At 32.9% G+C, this 23266-nt stretch overlaps 1 long non-coding RNA gene across 1 annotated transcript in view; it reads left to right on the top strand.

The window, feature by feature from the left end:
* The window catches only part of LOC145241398 (uncharacterized), a 312540-nt gene that overhangs the window by 169469 nt on the left and 119805 nt on the right, over positions 1-23266 (top strand). The window contains exon 2 of the long non-coding RNA XR_013862550.1: positions 2688-2797. This is a non-coding gene — a long non-coding RNA (uncharacterized LOC145241398). The remainder of the gene's footprint in view (positions 1-2687; positions 2798-23266) is intronic.

Here is a 23266-nt window from a genome sequence, read left to right as displayed (position 1 = left end):
TACCATTGATTTTTCGATGGTTGCGAACATGGATCTTTACTTGAACTTTGGTGGCAAAAAGCTTCTTTGCATTCATCCAACGGAGTTCTGGCTAGTGTTTTTCCCCCTCGGTCATTCCATCTCCTTTCACTCTCTTAGCTTATTTGGTGTGTGGAGTCAGTTTTTGGTGATGCACACACAGAACAAATAATAAAATAAAATAAATTGTGGGAGCGGTCCAGGTGAGCAGGAAGTTAACTTACAATTATACAGTTTCAGTTTTTATGATTCCATATGACACTTTTTTGTGTTTTACATCTGTAGCATTTTCTGTATGTCTAGTTTGTACCTGTAGCTCATGTGTGTCAGTTTCCGCATTCAAGGGTTTCTCTTAATATTTCAGCTATTTTCATTATTGTTATCCGTTGTATATTATCAGCCACCCCTCTGATTCCAATCTCTCCCATTCTTTTTTCAAAGTTTTTCTGTATTCTTCCTAGCAACCCAACTATTAGTGGTGTTATCTGGATTTTTTCATCGTCCATATCCGTTTGAGTTATCTGGCCGGTTTTGTGCATTTCTTCACTTCTCCGTCTCCTTGATCTTCATTTTGTGGTCTGCTGAAACGGACAAATCTATAATCTGGCAGGTCTTTTCTTTCTTGTTAACTAATATGACATCCGGTCTTCTTGCTTGGATGGGTTTATATGTCTGTATGTCTATGCCCCTTAGGATATTGTGACTTCATTTTCAACTACTGATGCTGGTTTGTGCTTGTACCGTTTGTTTGGGTGTTCAAAATTCAGTTGCCTACATAATTTCCAGTGTACTGTCTTCTTTACTTGATCGTGTCTATTCTTATATGCTTTTTCGGTTAGTTTGTTGCATTTGCTTATTATGTGGTTTAGTGTCGTGTCTCCTTGTCCACAGAGTCTGCATTTACTGTTTTTTGTGTCTTGTTTTTAGCTTTAAAGTGATTAATCATAATCGCGTTATCTTGTGTGGCTGTTATTAGGGATTCAATTTCGCTGTTTGGGTTTCCTTTTTATAGCCATTTCCAAGTGTTTTTGTTAGTCATTTTTTGTCATCCTTTTTCAATCATCGGTGTAGTTGTTTCTCTTCCCATTTTTCCTTTCTTGCCTTATCCCCCTGTTTCTTTTATTTTTGCAGTGTCTTTTGCTGCAGTAATTATTCTTTCGGTGCTATTCATTATGTATTTTTCTAATTTTTTTCTTGTGTCATTTACAGTCTTCTATACAAACCATCCCTCTTCCCCCGTCTTTTTTTTTCAGATAGATTCGGCCAGTATCATCCTTTGGGTTAGTGCATTGTGCAAAGTACCGAGTTTTCCTGTCGTCTGGTTATGATGCTTCAGATCTTGTTTGATCCAACCTATAAATGGTCCAGAGTATATTACTAGTGACACTGTCAAGATGTTTCAACATTTAATAATAATAATAATAATAATAATAATAATAATAATAATAATAATTATTATTATTATTATTATTATTATTATTATTATTATTATTATTATTATTGGCTCACATGGAGCCTTCACACAGGTCATCAAAGATCTCTCCTTGAAAACAACCTGTGGTATTACCTAGAAGCTGAGTGACAACAAGTCTCTCTAGATTTCCGGTTCTCACCACCTCTTTCTTGAATTTGCGTTATCATAACAGCCGATTACCATTGATTTCTCGTTGGCTGGCAGGATAGTCTCCACTGGAATTTGAGTGGCAATTAGTCTCTCCAAGGTCCCAGTTCTGTTCGCACTTGTCCAGCAGACGTCTGCTCAGTGCTCTCTCCTTGGTATTTCCATCCTCCTTGACCCTTGTCCGCTGTTTGGTATCACTCTTTTGGGGTGGGATTGGATAATGGAAAGGGATGGGGAAGAACTTATAGATATGCAGCTTTAATGTTCTTGGTTCCACGTAACGCCTCTTCATGTTTTGCCTCTGCAGTAGTTTGTCTGGCCTGTTCATGTGGGTCGTGTGTATTAGTCTCCGCATTCAAGGGTTTTCCTTAATATTTCAGCTGTTTTCCTTATTGTTGTTCGTTGTATCTTTCCAGCCGTTTCTCTGATTTCAATTTCTCTCATTGTTTTTTTTTTTAAAGTTTTTCGGAATTGTTCCTAGTGCTCCTATTATTATAGGTATTAGCTGGATGATAAAGGAGAGAGATTTGTTTTCTTTTATCGATTTTTTTTTGTTTCAAGCCATGCATATGGATTAAATTGCGAAGTTAAGCTCGCAAACACGCTAGTTTCCAGTAAAGTTTATTATAAATGTGTTAAAGGCATTATAAATCCTTTAAACGTATTTTGCCTTACACGGATGATCACTTTTTCATTACTGTCTGTATTAATAACAACACGAACGCAGAAAGTAAAGGTAAAACAAATATATTAAGACGAAAATATAATACATATTTACAAAGGTGCAGTTGTACTGCAGTTGGAAGATTGTCCGGCAGAGGGCGTGTTAAAGTCTTTCATGAAGCAACCGGCACATGCGTCTTGCCTATCCGGCGTTTGAACACAGCTCCCCGGTCTTGCTGACTTGATACCTTTATCTATATCTTGTTCACCCACGTATGCTAATTAGTGGGCGTCTCCACAACAATTACAAACGTAAAAAGTTTGTTTTTCGAATATTACTTTGTATACTTTTCAGTAAAAACTAATTTTCATCTTTCTTTTTTAGGTTTTCAATGTTTTGGCGGAATCTTACAAAAAAGTACCACTTAACACTGCTCGAAGGCGTTTAAATATCTGTGAATTGTGATTTGCAGCTCTTGCAGTTATTTTGTTGTGGTAAGTATCATCAAAATTATTATTTTAATACACAGAATAAAATATATTTGCAACTTTTCGAAGCACTTATTTTTTAGATTTGTTTTTCTTCTGAGTTGATATATAAATAATTTTCCGTATCTTTTTTAGGTATATTGAACTTTTTAATGCTATACATGTGTTTTTTAATGCTATACATGTCCATAAAAACAAATATTGTACCAGTGTACTTAAATGTGATGGTTTTTTTTCAAACCCATGTTGCTTTGAAATACTATACCGAGTTCTCATTAAAACATACACGAAATCTTCATTGCAATAAGGGAATTAAACAAGTACTTCGTTCGAATTGTATTCGTATACTAGATTAACATTATATTTACACACACACATACACACACACAGACACGGATACACACACAGAGACACAGACACACAGACACTGACACAGACACAGACACACACACACACACACACACACATATATATATATATATATATATATATATATATATATATATATATATATATAGCTTATGTGTTTATATGCAATGTAAAATGCTTGTAGTGGAAAAAATTAAACGCATGTAATGGAAAAAATTAAACGCACGTAATGGAAAAAATTAAATGCTTGTAGTGGAAAAAATTAAACGCATGTAATGGAAAAAATTAAACGCATGTAGTGGAAAAACTTAAACGCATGTAATGGAAATAATTAAACACATGTAATGGAAAAAATTAAACGCATGTAGTGGAAAAAAATTAAACGCATGTAATGGAAAAAATTAAATGCTTGTAGTGGAAAAAATTAAACGCATGTAATGGAAAAAATTAAACGCATGTAATGGAAAAAATTAAACGCATGTAGTGGAAAAAAATTAAACGCACGTAATGGAAAAAATTAAATGCTTGTAGTGGAAAAAATTAAACGCATGTAATGGAAAAAATTAAACGCACGTAATGGAAAAAATTAAATGCTTGTAGTGGAAAAAATTAAACGCATGTAATGGAAAAAATTAAACGCATGTAGTGGAAAAAATTAAACGCATGTAATGGAAAAAATTAAACACATGTAATGGAAAAAATTAAACGCATGTAGTGGAAAAAAATTAAACGCATGTAATGGAAAAAATTAAATGCTTATAGTGGAAAAAATTAAACGCATGTAATGGAAAAAATTAAACGCATGTAATGGAAAAAATTAAACGCATGTAGTGGAAAAAAATTAAACGCACGTAATGGAAAAAATTAAATGCTTGTAGTGGAAAAAATTAAACGCATGTAATGGAAAAAATTAAACGCACGTAATGGAAAAAATTAAATGCTTGTAGTGGAAAAAATTAAACGCATGTAATGGAAAAAATTAAACGCATGTAGTGGAAAAAATTAAACGCATGTAATGGAAAAAATTAAACGCATGTAATGGAAAAAATTAAACGCACGTAATGGAAAAAATTAAATGCTTGTAGTGGAAAAAATTAAACGCATGTAATGGAAAAAATTAAACGCATGTAGTGGAAAAAATTAAACGCATGTAATGGAAAAAATTAAACACATGTAATGGAAAAAATTAAACGCATGTAGTGGAAAAAAATTAAACGCATGTAATGGAAAAAATTAAATGCTTGTAGTGGAAAAAATTAAACGCATGTAATGGAAAAAAATTCCGGCTATATAGTATCAAAGAATTCGTTGCATTGTTGTATTGCAAAGCAATTGTGTTAAATTAAAAATGCAGATAAAGCATGTTTGATACTTATATATATATATATATATATATATATATATATATATATATATATATATATATATATATATATATATATATGTTAGGGTTAGGGTTAGAGATTTTTTCTGTGCGTTGATAAAACAAAGATATGCAACATTTTAATTGATGAACTGTTATATATTTGGGTCTGAAACAATTGTAAACAATGTGTTACAAACAAAAGGCCAACATATTGAATGTGAATAATACTTGTGTGCCTTTTTTTATAATACTTTGAATGTGAATAATACTTGTGTGCCTTTTTTATAATACTTTGAATGTGAATAATACTTGTGTGCCTTTTTTATAATACTTTGAATGTGAATAATACTTGTGTGCCATTTTTATAATACTTTGAATGTGAATAATACTTGTGTGCCTTTTTTATAATACTTTGAATGTGAATAATTATTCACATTCAAAGTATTATTAAAAAAAGGCACACAAGTATTATTCACATTCAAAATATTATAAAAAAGGCACACAAGTATTATTCACATTTTGTATAATACTTTGAATGTGAATAATACTTGTGTGCCTTTTTTATAATATTTTGAATGTGAATAATACTTGTGTGCCTTTTTTTAATAATACTTTGAATGTGAATAATTTGCTTTTTATATTTCATTTGGGCTAGTTTGCTGCATTCACTTATGATGTATTTTATCCTGCTGTCTCTGTCTACATAGTCTGTATTTTCTGTATATTAATCTAACTGCTTTTCTATCCAATTTGTTTTATAAGACTTTTACTTAAAGTTTCGCTTCTTTCTTTACTGTACATATTTGCGATGCTTTTGGTGGCAGTCACCAGCCCTTTTACATGTTGTTCTGTATTGTCTGTACGCTCCCAACACTTACAAATTGACTGTAAAGTATAAAGTGCGAGTTTCCTCTTCGCTGACCGATTGCTTATTGTAATATGGTCCATTAATTTAACTCTATGCTTTGCTCTTATTAAAGTATTTTGAACGACTGAGTTTTCAGGCTGTTTTGTGTGTCACTTTGGCCACGTTCAAGACAAGATAACACAACTAATGACACAAATGGATCAATAACTTATCTATAGGGCGTTGTAATGCTTACTTGTTTAAATATACATGCAAAAACGCCAATAAGTACGTATGTATGTTTACGTTGCTGCTTAAAATAATATGCCTGCGCAAAAAATAAACATGCAAAATACATCGTTAATAATGGCTTAATCTTAAATAAATGTGTTTTAATAGTCATCACGGTTTAGTTCAATGGGTGATAAATGCGTTTATTCACTTGCGTAGAGTATGAACTGTCTTAGTAATTAGAATATAGTTGTGTATTTTCTTTTCAATTTAGAAAAAAATCGATTGATTGTGTCAATAGAAGAGTAATGAAAAAAAACGAACAAAGAATTACAGAAATGTTTGATGATAACGACTGAACGGAACGTATATACCGTACAGTATATAAGTTAGATGAAACGCGGTAGAATATTTACTATCGAAACAGTGCTAGAAACTCGCTATGAAACGAGCGACTAACAGGAGATATTATTGTTTGGAAAACCTAGCTTACCTTAGAGATTTTTATATAACTGCGTTTGTCGGTTTGTGGGGTATTTCGTTCTGACCTCTGTCGGGTCATCGGGAAAGAAGTCACACTATTTCTAAACCTTCCCAAAGACAAACAAAACAACTCGGGTCGTAACAGGAGACATGGCTAAATGTGAAGATGAGCTAATTCTACCCGTAACACTTAGAGGTGTCATAAAGAAATTAACATTTTTCGCTTAGAAAAATCATGAAAACTTATTTTAAACTGATTAGATCGAACAGTTTAATTGGTGGGATCAACCAATCAGTAGTTCTTGATAAATGATGCCAGATACGACAACAAATCACCAAGGTCTGAAAGACGAATAAAAACAAACTATTCCCGTAGTTTTCTCCACGGGGTTAGGAGAATTTACAAAGACAACAGTCAGATTTGAGCTGAAAAACAACGTTTAGCCTGTATTAAAAAATGTAAAACGCCCTATTTCTGCCAGCAGAAAAATAAATAACGAATTTGACCAACTAGAAAATGCTGGTAATCTGTCGAAAGTGAGTTCAAGCTAATGGGTTGCCCCAACTGTAGAGGAGAAAGTTCAACTAAATTCGCGTTCGTGCAGATTTTTCAACGGGTTTTAATGCGGCTCTATAAGATTTCCACTATATGCTCGCTACATCAGAAGTGATGTTTAATAACGTGATTTGTGAAGTAATTTTTAAAGGTGGGCATAAGCGGTGCTTATCTTTAGATCTCTGTTGCAGAAAAGTGCGCAAAACTCATATGTATCAATATCCACAGAGGTTTATACGTGTGATAGGTTTATTTTCAAGGTGACGGTTGAATCTGCTACATTCCAGAGGGCCATAGACACTTTGCTCGGCGAACTAGACTTTATTTGCCTAAATAGATCATATTGTAATAGCAACCACATCTTTCGCGGATAATCGCAAACAGATATACAAAGATTTTTTAGAGAATACGTAATTTAAGGTTCTAGATAATAGAAACGAAATGCATTTTTTTAAGAAAAGAAAGGTATCTCGCGCATATCATTGAAAGACAGAAAACGCCCTGGCCCAGGACGGACAGAAGTTATAAAAAATATGCCCCAAGTCATGTCATCAAACTATAAAGCCAATTATTCGTGAAGAACGTGCATGAATTACGCGCACATTCGAAATAAATGACTGAAAAAAAGATAAAACTGGAATTAGATAATTGAGTGGCAATCAGTTTATAAAAAAATACCCAAAAATCAGAATTATTTCTGATTCACTCCAACATCCAATGAGATATCATTGTCGCGAACTCGTATTTTATCGGAACGTGCATATTACATCTTATGCCAACTGGAGCAAAGATCTATTGCATACGTTTCGAGAATATTACTCCCAAGGAAAAGGCATACAGCCAAATTGAAAAAGAAACTCATGATATAATTTTCTGCGATAACAAAATTGCGTAAGCTTATCAGAAGCCCTTTTAAACAATATGTGGCTCGAAAAAGAGATTACAGGAGTAATATGCTTTTCAACTATAATTTTAAATTAGATTATTTACTAACTAATAAAATTGGTCATGTAGATTGTCTATCCAAATTAATCGCTAACTAAAGCCAAGTGCTTGAAGACTAAGTTATAGAAGCTCTTCGGTAAAACTGTGAAATACAGTCAATAATAGCTGTAACATTGTCGGAAATAAACAGTGTCTTATTATACAGCGAACGAGTCGTGATTCCAAAAACTTACAAAAGCGAATCGTAAAAGATTTCTACACAGCACAGTCCAATAAAAAAACGTATCAAGATTGCAGAGTTATGTCTACCGGCCTGCGATTAATAGCGACATAATAGAAATGAGTAAGAGGATGCGGCTTGCCGACCAAAGTACCAGCTAACATATTTAAACGCTAGACGAAAACAAACCAGCCACAGTTCGGCATATAAATTGACTTTGCTGGCCGGCATTATTACCTTCTCGTGTTAGACAGTTACCCAATTTACATGAGATCTTAAAATGTAAGAGGTCGACAACAGTTGTAATAATCTGGTTCCTATATGAAGTGTTCGCAAGATCTAGAGCACCAGACTTTGTTGTCAGTGACAATGGACAACAGTTTACGTCGGCAGAATTTAATGATTTTTGCGACACTTTTCATGATAAACTCATAACAACGCCACCATCCGAAACAAAACAGGCAAACAAGGGGGCATTCAGAAAAGCTTAAGTCATATTTACCGACAGGGCATAACAACAGTTTTTTTACTCTATTGCATAACGCCATAATCATCTGATACACCCGCAGAAACCATGTTTGACAAATTGATTCCAAAACAGTAAAAAACCAAGGCCGTATAAATCCAATTAAATTATCCTCCTCCTGTGTAGAATATCCTTTTTAAAAGTTATCAAAAATATGCCGTACTGGGAGGAGGGAACGATCATTAAGAGAATTGACGAGATGTTTTATACAATCCAAAATCCAAGGCATATAACCAATTAAGAATTACGGCATGAAACGGATCTTATCAACACCCAGTATAGCCATCGAGATAATCTATGACATGTTTGACATCAAGCCTCCTTAACATACGCCCGAACAACGATGATCGGGGAGAAAGAGGAAATTTTTCGAGCCTTTAACAATTAATTCCAAAAAGAAAAGATACTAAAACGAGATAAAAAGAAAACTTTTATAAATTAAGAGGATGCGGGGGTAGAGACCTACTAGCGAATGAACATTTCTACAATTTATGAACACTGCTACTAACTTGGAATTGGAGGGAAGTGGCTACAAAGTAATTGACTGCTTGAGTCAGGCGAATGTGAGAAAGTATTCTCAGCTACCGATTATCGATGTACAACGTTTTATCACAAATATAATGTTCGACCTGATATCCGCGCCCGAGTTCTTTTTCCTTAACCAGCAATCATAACATAGATTGGAGGATTATTTTCCGAATTTATTTACGGAAGTCGGATAAGTCGTATGTGATTGTCTGATTTGTTATTTTCGTTCTCGCTTCCTCTCATCGCTTGAATTTTTTTCGTTCGCTTGAATGAAAAAAGTACGTTTATCTTGTGTGGCATTAAATATATATATATATATATATATATATATATATATATATATATATATATATATATATATACTCATTCGTCTTTATTATAGATTTAATGATACATGCAAAATTACGACTGCCTATGAAATAGAAACAATGGAAACGGCACTAACCCTATGCGGGTTTAACCGGCTTCATCAAAAAGATAAAGTTACATGGGAGTATGAAATTCACGAGCGAGACTCCCAGTCACATGTATATCCCTGATAGGAGAGACGACGACGTTAGGTTTTTGCAATTCTTGCAGAGAGGTGCCGACGTCCCCCTACATGCAACGCATGGAATTTCCAAACTGGTCACCCATCTGATATTGACCAGGCTCAACGTTGCTTAACTTCGGTCATCTAACGAGAACCGGTGTGTCAACGTGATTAGGCCGTATATACAAATCCAAGAAATTCATCGGACTGTATGTTTCAGCAGACAATCCTTAGATGTCGCCTCTTCTAACGTATTTTTTATTTGGATTGTTTCAACGTAATTCATTTCAGGCAATAACCCAGGATGCATTACGTTTAAAAATATTTTTATAGGAAATTCGTAGAGGCCTATCGTTATGTAAGAAGTAGAAATATGCCGATATTGAGATGGCGGAAAAATTAATTTTGGGGGAGCGATCTTCATCGCTTACATATAACCACTATTTAAGACCACATGAGTATTTACTATTTGATAAAGAGCTATTACCGCGAAATATATTATGAAACACCGTGCCAAAATTGGAGATAAATCAAGCATAATTTACCAGAAACTTTCTCCGATTTAGTCTTGCTTATCAACACTTACATCTTTCTATTTCTTGTATTGTGATAGTTTTCTATGATTCGTCTATATACACATTTCATCTATTACTCCAAGAAAGCTAAATCGTCTTATTATTTTTCTTATGTAAATTAATCTGGTTCTAAACTATATGGGATGAAACAACATATGTCTACACTTTAGTACCTATTTGAAGTAAATATCAGATTATCACAGTATGGCAAGCTGCTTTTTTTTCCAAATACGATTTTCACACCTCACCCTTACGTTGCAAACTGATGTACACATTTTAAATTAACAACTTTATGTTTGAAGCATTAACTGTAGCATTTTAATGAGTAACACATGTGTAGATATCTGTTTCGTTGAAAAGCTTAGTACAAGTATGTTGATTCTATGTTAACTGCAGTGAAATAAGCATTTTGGTTGTTGATCGTATATTCTTCGCTTGCTGCTGCAGTTCTCTCTATATTTCTCTCTTTTATATAAAAAACTACTACTACTACTACTACTACTAATAATAATAATAATAATAATAATAATAATAATAATAATTATTATTATTATTATTATTATTATTATTATTATTGTTAGGATCCTTATTTTTTGTTGTCATATATTTTGTCTGGCTGTTGTTATTGCCGATCTTATGCAGATAAGCGGGTCATAAATAACCACAGACTATCTTCATTTTGCAGTCATCCAATACTTTCCGGAAGATTTTGACGGTCCCCAACAAATTTTCATCTGAAGTACTCTAACATTACAATGGATCCCAATTTTCTCGATCCACTTGTCAAATCCTTTTGTCACATAGAGATCCTTTCACAGCAGGTACTACTTCTACAATATTTTGTCCCCCTTTTCTTTTTTTTTCCATTCATATTCATATCAGCTGGCTCTGTTATATCAATCATTATGGCGTTCTTTTTTCTAATAAGTCTAAATCTGGTCTCCTTGCTTCAATCGCATTGGCTATTTATATCCCACCATAATTTCATATTATCACTCTCCACCACTGTTTTTGGAACTTCTTTGTATATTTTACCTGTATTCTATCCCTATTTTCTTTATATATATATATATATATATATATATATATATATATATATATATATATATATATATATATACAGGGTGACCCAAAAGAAAACAAAAGCTAAATGGAGGCCATCTAGAACATATGCTGTAGAACGGAGAAAAAAAGGCCAAAGACCCTTGTGTTTTGATGTGATGTTTTGAATATAATAAACTAGTTATGACCAAAGTGTTATTTCATTCGGACTAAACACTAAGAAACGGGGCCTAATTAGAGTTAGGGCCCGTTTTTTAGGGGTATATATATATATATATATATATATATATATATATATATATATATATATATATATATATATATACCTATCTCGCAATATTATCATCCCGCCTCTTAAACGCCTGTTGAGCTAACTTCTCAAACTATTGCGGAGGTGTTGTACATTCTCACAAGAGACTGTCAGCCGTTTTATCAATGTGACACTTAACAGAACTTGTACTGAGCGCTTTCTCTTGTGCTGCATATATTTTCTTCTGTTTCAACCTTCAAATCACGTTTTGACAACCATCGCCATGTTTTTCTTTGTTCACTTCCTCTGGTAGATCTCTATTGAATTGACCATGCATTTTCGTCTTAATTCCCATGTCTTTCGCTCTTTGTTCATTTATTGTCTTAAATTTCTTGCTCTTTACTAGTTTGCTCTCTTGCATTTTTTTTCTGAATTTTGACCACTCTTTATAAGCTTTTCAGATGAAGACGACAATACTGCATAATTCCATATTTATTGCGTCCTTCATCTGTTGTATATTAGTACCGTGTATTACTATTCTATAGATGTCCCACTCTAACGCAATTTCAATGGTATTATCGTACCATTTTTATTCAAACTGATGCATACTCATCTGAATAGTATGGTTCATGTTGTTTAGTAACATAGTTATGTTGGTTTGTCCCCAAAACCCTGGTAAGAGTTTTTGACATATTCCAATTTTAATGATTTCCGACGCGATCGCAGCCACACTGATATTGTTGCAACATTTTTAAACAGAATATATACTACATCTTGATTCTATCCCAAAAGCTAATAAAGTCTATTTTAGTTTGAACCTCACGCCATAGCGACATCAGATGCATTTTTTTACTATTGCATCTTCGCTGAATTATAATAACGTACACACGAACATGAACTTACCTTATCATGTTATTATATAGATAATAATAATAATAATAATAATAATAATAATAATAATAATAATAATAATAATAATAATTTGCCACTATAAACAGGCACCACACCAAATAATGAGGGTCGAGGGGGAGGGTTAGACCAAGGAGAGAAAGCACCAGCCCGACCTCTGCTGGAAATGTGCATAGAGGACTGGGACCTTGGGGTGGCTTATTGCCACTCGATTTCCAGTGAAAAACAAATAGTCGCCGCCAACGAGAAATCAATGGTAAGCGGCTGTTGGGATAACGCAAATTCTTTTGCAAAGGTTATTTATTTATTATTAAAGGTTAATACTGGAAATCTGGGGAGACTTGTTGTCATTCAGACTCCAGGGAACACCACAAGTTGTTCTCAAAGAACAATATTTGATCAATATTTGATGATGACTTGTGTGAATAATAATAATAATAATAATAATAATAATAATAATAATAATAATAATAATAATAATAATAATAATAATAATTGTATAAGAACGTGGAATATTCTCAAAGAACATAGAAAAGAGACCATCCGAAATCGGAAACAAAGGGAAGACTGAGACAATACCACAGATGACAACGTTGAAAATAGCTGACATCAGAATGAAAACCCATGAATAGGGAAACTAGCCAACATGAGCAACAGACGCTAATCAACCACATGGAAACCACAGTAGAAGTAAAACAAAATTATAGAAAGAAACACTACATGGATACAAGAAAACTGAAAGCACAAAATTGAAAATTAACAATGCTCTGCCACAAAAGAGTCGGCACCAACTGACACCACATCAAATAATTGTGAAGAGTCAAAGAGGATGGCCAGACTGAGGAGTGAAAGCACTAAACAAACCTTTATTGGAAAAATGCAAAGAAGTTCGGGATCTTGGAGAAGCTCGTTGCGCCAAGTTCCAGTTAAGCTTACTGGTCCCTGCTTAGCTATAAATCAATGATAAGAGTTGTTGCGATGACGCCAACTTCTTTGCAAAGATTATCGAAAGATGTGGAGAGTATTGGAAATATAGGAACACTTGTTGTCACTCAGATTTCAGGGAACTTGTTGTCACTCAGATTTCAGGGAATAATGATTGCTGTCAGTGAGTAATCTCTAACGATAGCCTATGTGTGAATTCACGAGTACAAATAATAGTAATGATTATGATGATGTTTAATAAATATTTCATATGTTAAACAACCATTGGAGACGAGTGATCATCTTGACCTATTAGAATAAAGCAAGAAGTATTTCATTTAACTCGCAAAGCACATACACACATGCAAAGAAATACACTTGACTTGTACTGGGTCAATACAACTCGCCTATTATTTGGAAGAGTACCCTTGGAGATTAAAAAATATCTAACGCGTTAATATTCCCCGCACATTAACGATGTGTTAATTTAAGGAGCGTCAAACTCGTTCTCGAACAAATAAACTATCGCGCACTTGTATTAATTTTACTCCCTCTCTCTCTGTATCTCGCACACACACTTTCCCTCTCTCTCTCTCTCTCTCTCTCTCTCTCTCTCTTTCCTTCTTTTTATTTGAATATACTTAATAACATACGTAGTAAAAGCACTCGTTTTAACAAGGCGTTTTCTAAAACGTTTAATACTTTTATAGTAAATATATGCGAGGAATAAAAAAAAAACTTACAGTTTCACGTTTCAAGAATAGCTATGCTGGATTTTGGTGGTTGTTTACAACCATGACGCAATGAAAAAAGGGTGCATCATTTTAAAAATGGCTCAAGTTTTGACGTGGATACTTTAATATTCATAAACTTGTAGAATATCAGTATAGTTCGATAACGCGTAGTTTTTATTTCAATTTTACTGATCAGATTATACTTTTACGGATGTCACGTTGTTTAAACTGCCACAGCAGAGAAAGTTAACTATTTAAACATAGCTTTATAATATGTGGGTCATCATATACACTCCCGATCAAAAATTTAACATCACACTTGAAAATCTTTAACAAGGAAACGTTTTGTTTTAAAGCGCACATTTTATACTCCTATGAATGCTACAACCTAGCATTTTATGGAAATAAAGAGACATTCAAAAATATTTAATTCAGAAATTTACATTTTTATAAAATGAGACAGTTTACACTTGATTAAAATTATAAAGCCAGGGGTATAAATTGTGTTTTAGTTTAGACTAGCTAGGGGTACCCGGCGTTGCCCGGGTGTTTGGAGGTGTGTGTGGTTTTGGGTAAATCAAAACTCCAGGGGAGGGAGGTTAAAATAAAAAAAAAGTTTTGTTAGGTAAGTATGAGGATCGAACCCGAACCCTTGAGGCAAAGTTGGGAATTAAAGTGTGAAAAACAAAAACGTGCGACGTTAACCATTGCTCCACCGCGACATACTGACAGAAACACGTTTTAATTTATTTAATTACTTAAATTGGCAGGTGCACGTTTTAATGACTTAATGAGGTTAACTTTTGACTGCGGGGTAGCATTTCATTTAGTGCGGGAATGCTTTTTTCTCCCAAGACGTTGGGGGTAGGGGGGAACATTATAGGAAAAGGCCTTATCTACATGCGGCGAGCGAAAACTATTGAATATTTATCTCCCCGAAGTCGAGCAAATTAAATAGACAGGCGAGCTCCGTTGTTAACTCTGAGATATTACGATTTACATGTGATATAAAAAGTTTTAAAAAGTTGTTAGACGATCGATCGCTTCTCTGAAAAAAACTTTCTTGGACATACACAAAAAGCGAACATACATTTTCGCTTTTATATATATAGATTAGTTATAGATTATTAATCACTGCGTAAAAGTGTTACCATGTCTTAAGCAAAAAAAAAAAACTTACCAAAGTTGAGCGTGCTCGTATTATAGATTTCCATAAACAATTTTTGTTCACAGCGGGCGATCGCAACGTAGGAAAACCGCAGTAAAACTGTGATTTGCAACTTTCTAAATAACAGTGAGAATTATGGAAAAGCAAAATCCACTGGTAGGCCCGTAAAAGTTTCTTCTGCATTGAGTAGGGGAATAAGACAGGTTGTTGTGAAAAACAGGGAACTTGCTTCTAGTCAAATTGAGGCAGTCACAGATGCTGATCGCAGTCCAGTAACAATCCGACGACACTTACGAAAAAAAAAAGTGTGGTAAATAAGAAACGTAAACGGATTCCACGCCACAAGGTGGACCGTTTTAGGTTTGGTCATGAATACCAAACATTGGACGTTAAAATGTGGAATAAAGTCATGTTCCCTGATTAGAAAAAAATTCAATCTAAATGGTCCTAATGGCTTCCAACGATATTCGCATTACGAAAACATGTCTCTTGAATTTTTCTCCACACGTCACACGTCATAGTGGTGGATGGTTCTTAATTGTATGGGGTACCTTATCTTACAGAGGGACGATGTAGCTTCATATGGTGCAGCGGTTGGTTATGTTAGTATGCTACAAAAAGCATTGTTGTTTTTGTGGGATGGATGGTCATTCCAACAGGAAACTGCTGCAATCCACGCTGCATGACGAACTTTGACCTTTTTATAAGAAAATGAGGTTCATCTCTTTGGACATCCTGCATGCTCATCGAACTTGAACCCAATTGAAAATGTTTGAGGATGGATGACAAGAGATATTTATTAAAATAGCAAACAATATTCAACAAATAATGAACTACGTGAAGCCATCTTAAAGCTGGAACAACATTCCTTAATAGAAACGCATATTTCTACCCTTAATGGAAACGCATATTCCCAGCAAAGAATTTTTGACGTCATCAAAACCACTGGAGATAGAACTCATTATTAAATTTGGTTCTTCGTTCTTTACTTGTATGAAAAAGAGACGTTCAAACTGAAAAAAAACTAGTCTTTCTCTACATCATCATTGATGTCAGAGGAATCCGTTTACACCAGCTTTACGGGTAGTATTGCAGTTTCATTTCATTCATTCCATATGTTTACTTTTGATTTAATTTATGCAAAGGGCGAAAGAAATGGATGCAGAAGCCCTTTATGATGCCTTCAACTTTTGGTGAAATTAAAACAATATACGTTACACACTAGTTAATAAATATTCCTAAAATTCAGTTCATTTTATGTATACAACAGGTTTTTAGTGGATATTAAAATGAAATAAGCTCCCATTTCAAAATTGAAATTTGATCAATAGTCAGTAAACATTAATTAAATATGATGACCAATAGCCATTAAACATTAATTAAACACGATCAATGGTCATTAAACATTAATTAAACGTGGTGATCAATAGTCATTAAACACGATTCCCTAAATTTTAATTTCTTTTTAATACTGTTTAAGCTTAAGACTTAAATTTCTTTTAAAAAAAAGAACTTAAATTCAATAAATTAATGTATTATTTGCATTCTTCAGACTAATGTTGTCATCTTGAGTGTCATTTTCACAACGTTCGGTTGATATAACCACCGACCTTCTTCAGGTGTATCTTGTCAAACACGAGGATTTCGACGGAATTTCGAACGGAACTCTTTATTTCTTTCATGGTGGTAACATGTTCCCGTTCTGTTAAGCATGACTAAATAGAATCCTAAGTAATTTGCAATTGCATTGAGAACTGGACATTCAATCTTCTGGAGAATATCACTTCAACAATTGAATTTTCCAAGTACTGTAACCACTGCGTCACGGATCGTTGCGTCCAAATCATCGAGTTCAATATAAACTTCCGTAAGTTCGAAAAGATACGTCTGAAAAGGTCTGCAGTTACACTGACCTAGACATTGTGAAAATGACACTCGAGATAGGAACAGTTGTGTGAAGAACTCGAATTATACAAATAATCATTCCTCACCCCAAAAATTAAAAAACGTTAATAAACAAATTTGGGACATTTTGTAAAATGAAAATCACATAATTTTTGTTGCTCAAAATTACAATGAGGATTAAGATATAACGTTTACTGGAATATTTTTATTTGAATCTTTTACATGAAAGAAGTGCACAGCTGTTTTGTTTGTGGTATTTCTTTTACTTGTCCTGTGACAGGTATTTTACTAGTAAAAGTATCTATGTAAAAAGGCTGTAAGTAAACAAAAATTGACGTATTTAATATAAGAGACTAGCAATCGGTGCCCGGCGTTGCCCAGGTGTTTTGAGGTGTATGCTGAGAAAAAAAACGGTAATTACAAACCCGTTTTTCGAGCTGAATAAATATGTTATATTGAATAAAAACACGAAAAATATATCCAGTTGGGTAGAAAAGTAACTTATCTTGCCTTTGATAACATTTCTTTGTTATATATTTGTTTTTTGACATTTTTTTCGAATCTATGTGTACAGTAATACAAACCCGAAATGAAAAGACCACGAGTGAACGCGCGTTTTTTTTAGTTTATTTCATATATATATATATATATATATATATATATATATATATATATATATATATATATATATATATATATATATATATATATATATATATAAGTATTTTTAAATTTTATCTTTCTAGCTTTAAAAAAAAGTTTTAAAATTTTATCAGCCGGCATAATTTATTTTTAAATATTGAACAATTTCAGGAAAATTAATTTTTGCTAGATTTTCAAAACATTGTTTTCGTGTTGTGTGTACGTGTTAAAGAGAGAGTCGGACGCGATTTTGAATTTTCCAATACATCGGTAAACAATGTATGTTTGTCGAGCTGAATAAACATGTTACATTGAATAAAAACACGAAAAATATATCCAGTTTGGTAGAAAAGTAACTTATCTTGCCTTTGATAACATTTATTTGTTATATATTTGTTTTTTGACAACTTTTTCGAATCTATGTGTACAGTAATGCAAACCCGTTTTTCGAGCTGAATAAATATGTTACATGTTTTATGACAACTTCTTCGAATCTATCGAGTAAACGCGCATTTTTTTTAGTTTAGTTTCATATATATATATATATATATATATATATATATATATTGCTAGATTTTTAAAACATGTGTGTCAACAGCTTTTAAAAATCGTCTCTTCAAACGAACATGTTTTTAAGAGGAATACCTTGTGAACGTGTGTGCATGTGTGCGCGCGTGCTGGGTAGTACTACTACTAATAATCTTTCCAGCGTTTGTTTTCGTGTGTGCGGACGTGATGTCGTAGGTTGGATTGTGTAAGTTTCGTATTTTTTTAATTTGTAAATAGCAAGTTATGAAAAAATCAAACCCTTCCAAGATGGACAATAAATAAAGCCATAATATTTTATGGTGAAGGTAAGAGCGTAGGAACCATAGTTTTTTAGGAGATGTGATTATTGGATTAACCAATCAGAAATCGTCTGTGGCACACACATCTCTGTTTTTTATAGATATATAGATATAAAAAATACACGCATAAAGAAAAAATATAAAAAAGATATTCAATACAATGTTTGTCACCATTTTGTGATTTTTCTAATAGAATTTATTCGAACCCATCTTTAATATTGGCATCATTTCGAATATTTTTTTAAGAGTTTAATATAATAAGCATATATTCTTGTGGGTTCTGCTTTGTTATTGTAGCGAAATCCGAGAACCGAAAAAAGGAGTTATCATTAAAAAACAATAACTATTACTGCTTTTTTATCAATTTCAACAATAAGCAATGTTATCTACTTAATCGTCATGTCGTAATTAGTTAAACATTACTACTGCATTATTACATAAAAAATGTACTTTGATAGATGATAGCGTGATAGCCACCGTTATTGTACAAAGACGGACCGAGTCATTTCCCCTGACTTAATGCTATTAAGTTATTTACATACATTAATTTTTTAAAAACTATTTTCATTGATAATTATTTATCTATCGTTTGGTTTTTCGTATTTTGGGGAAGTTTCATTACTGCGACATGACTATTCAGTAGATACCCTTAATTTTACTTGAAATTCAGTATTTCAATTTTTGTAATTTCTCTACAATAAGGAAGAAGAACCTTCTTGTGAATGGTATTCAGGATTTTGTTTATCAACATAAACATCAAAATGACCTTAGTTACGTAAATGTATATGTAAATTATACTTCTTTTATACATGCGTACACACATTCGCCAGTCTTTATCTAAATATGTAGAGACATGTATCAACGTGCCGGGTTTATAACCAGGCGTTTTAATGGTTTACGAGTGAAATCTTATTATTTTATATGCATTATAATACCACGGCGAATAGCTAATAGTTGACCTCTAAGCAGGTAGGTTTTCATTGAACTTTAATTGTGTAATAATCGAGGCACGATAATGCTTAAACGTGACTCTTTCTATCTGCCTGTCTGTATCCTTCTCTGTCTTCCTCTTTCTCTATCTGTCTCTCTGCACCTGTCTCTCCCTCACTCACTGTCTTTCACTCTTTCTATCTCTCTCTATCTCTCTCTTTCTTTCTCTTGAAAAAGGACTAATAAGTCCGAAATATACTGAGATTTATAACACCATTGGATACAACAGAAAAAAAAAACTACTGTTGTTTAGAGTTGAAATAATTTTACTCTATATAAAAGGAAAAAAAAATCTCGCATTGTTCTTGGCTTTAATTTCACCTTATAATATATATATATATATATATATATATATATATATATATATATATATATATAGAGAGAGAGAGAGAGAGAGAGAGAGAGAGAGAGGGAGGGAGGGAGGGAGAGAGAGAGGGAGAGAGAGATACTAAACTTCTAAGAAATCCCGTTTGTCTCTATGTGTATCTGTCTATCTCTTTATATATATATATATATATATATATATATATATATATATATATATATATATATATATATACCAGTAGACCGCTCGGCGTTGCCCGGTTGTAAAATATGCATATTATATTTTAATTAATGACGAATTCTTATTTATTATACAGCAGAAACACAGTAAAGTTAAATTCTTGTAGATCAAAAATTCGTTGAGTATATAGGTTTATAAGTGTTCACGCGCACACGCCTTCCTACTTATATATATATATATATATATATATATATATATATATATATATATATATATATATATATATATATATATATATATATATATATAGGCAGTATTAATTCTTTAAGTATACTTTATTTAATAATACAGAAAATTCATCTCTGCATATCTTGGTTCTAATCCTTTCTGATTTCATTTTTATTTCTATTGTTTCTAGTAAGAAGAAACCAATTAAACTGCCAGAATCACTTTTGACCAGATTCGTCCATCTCTACCGTCAGTAACATTTTATAGGAACTTTATAAAGATGATTATTTTCTGTCAATTACATTCTCTTTATTATTAATAAGTTTTGTGTTGCCTTTAAAATAATTTTAGACTATTATGTTCTTATTAAAATGTATTGTTTTGTTACTTAATTTATGATTTGGTTACTTAGCTTTAATCAGTAATGCTTCTAGTGTATGAAGTTTAGGATTGTTCGTGGTATGTTCAGGAATTGATGTTTCGAAATGAGGAGCGTAAACAAGACGCTGCTTTATTAGTTTCACGACGTTTCGAGCAATTATTCCTCCGGCGTTCGTCAGGCGGTAACCGCGACGGATAGGAACTTCGAATCTTCTAACTGCATTCTCAGCAATTACTGCCATCCGTAGTTTTTATCGTCTCACCACGTTTTTGAGAATACAGTTAGGAGATTCGAAGTGCCTATCCGTCGCGGTTACCACCTGACGAAGGCCAGTGGAGTAGTTGGCCGAAACGTCGTGAAACAACAACTAACAAAGATGAGAATAATAGTCCGCAATAAATAAATTAATATAAATAATACTCATGTCAATAATGAATTCCAATTAAAATAATATATAAAGACGCTGCTATCAGAAAGATGCATAGGTAACCTCTTCGAGAAGGCCGTGGTAGTCAATATATATATATATATATATATATATATATATATATATATATATATATATATATATATATATATGAATAAAAAAATCAATACGAAAAATATATAAATGTTTATATATATTCTGTATTTATTTCCTTTGTGTTGACGTGTAGGAATACAAAAATTCTTTTGAAAAAAAAAAGCAAGAATGTTTGTTTCAAAAGCACATAATTTCCGACCGAACCTTCAATTTTCCTCAGTGTGAATGATAGAAAACATGAATGTGCGGACAGAGTTAGCAACAGGAAGGGCACGGGTATAGCCATTAAATAAAATATCTATTTGAATATGACCCTTCCTTTTTGACTTGGAATGGTCAGCAGCTTGTGTGGTCTCTATTCAAAACTTTCTTTCATAAAACTTTGAACTGGACACCCACGCATCCCACGAACATACTCGCATATGTGAACATCCATGTATATACACTCGCGTACTACCACATATGCTTCCTCACGTTTCCATATATACACAGGATACGCGCACACACTTTTATGGACGTGTGTACCTATACAGCTGGAGTTGTAAGTGATAAGCTAAGTGGATGCTAAGTAGAATGCTTTTTTCCAAGAGTTTGATAGATTATATATTTATTGTGGTTCTAGCTTATAGACGGGGTCAAAGGCACACACTTACACACTTACACACACTCACATACACACGCACACGCACACACACACACACGTTTATTTATTTTTTAAAACGCTACTGTAGATTTATTTATATATACAAATATATAATGTTGGAAAAAATAAATAAAATGAAATAAAATAACTAAATAAACGGAGAATATTCTTTTGAACATTATTTACTTAATTTTTTCCTATTTTTGTTCAAAAATATTAAAATATTCGGATTGTTCTTTTTCTTTCTTCTTTCACATCCATGCTCACTCCTTTATGTACATATATACTAATACATACATGATGATGATTGCAACGTCTTGTCAGATGAATGCCACTCCCTCAGATACTTAAGCCCAAAAATGACTTCCATCGCCACAGGACCATTTTAATAGACAAATGCCTGAAGAAGTATTTATACACAGATGATGTTGCAGAATCTTAGCTTTGTACGACAGCTATCTCTCTCGGTTCAAAATGTTGAGATCCAGCAACAAGCAAGAGAAAGATAGCCAGCAACAAGTTAAACTTCAGACCAGCTTAATGCGGGTACTAGTCTCCTGCTTTATGTTTTTTTTAAATCAGAGATTTGCTTCTCCTAGAAAGCTTGCCTTCACCACGGCGTACGGGAGCCCTCTTCACCCCAACACATACATACATACACACCAACACACACGGTGCTAGATGGCCTTTGACCCCGAAAAGGGGTTCATTCGCCCTTTGGAAGTTCTTGTTTTTAATCCTTCAGGCAGACTAGCCACCCTCCTCACCAAACAAATATGGTGGGGGGACCAGTTTAGTCACCAGTGACCCGACCATGAGGCAGGTAGTACTGGGTTACATGGTACCAGTAGCATATGACATGACCTGACATCTATACATACATACATACATACATACATACATACATACATACATACATACATACATACATACATTAATTGATAGGTATAGGGTGAGTATTGTTTTTAAATTAAAAGCCATCACAAAAATTGGAAGCTCGATATGACGGTTAGAGAAATCAGAGGTTAATAACATTTAATGTTGGAAATGAAACTGAAAGATGCATTGCAATGCTTAAACGAAGAGTTGAATAATAGTAAAAACAACAACAACAACAATAATAATAATAATATATGTATTGCTGAAAACAACAACAACAATAGCAATAACAACAACAACAATAATAATAATATATGTACATATATATATATATTAGTGATGATAACAATAATAATAATGATAATAATAATAGTCATAATAACGATGATAACAATAATAATAATAATAATAATAATAATAATAACAATAGCGATAATAATAAGAAGAATAGGAATAATAATAATGATAATAATCATAGTAATAATATCAGTAATGATAATAACAATAGTACTAATGATAATGATAATAATAATAATAATGATATTACTAACTATTATGGTAGTAGTAATAATAATAATAATAATAATAATAATAATAATAATAATAATAAAGTCAATCCTGTATATCTTCATAGAGGGGTACTATAGTATATAGGGTCTGTGAGGGGGGATAGGGGGGCGCACCCGTGCATTTGTGTGCGCACGT

The sequence above is a fragment of the Euprymna scolopes genome, chromosome 20 (genome assembly GCF_053919585.1).
Source record: "Euprymna scolopes isolate OS-2025 chromosome 20, ASM5391958v1, whole genome shotgun sequence".
Lineage (NCBI taxonomy): Eukaryota > Metazoa > Mollusca > Cephalopoda > Sepiida > Sepiolidae > Euprymna > Euprymna scolopes.
The sequence above is the reverse complement of the archived record's forward strand: the minus strand, read 5'-3'. Positions and strand labels throughout refer to the sequence as shown.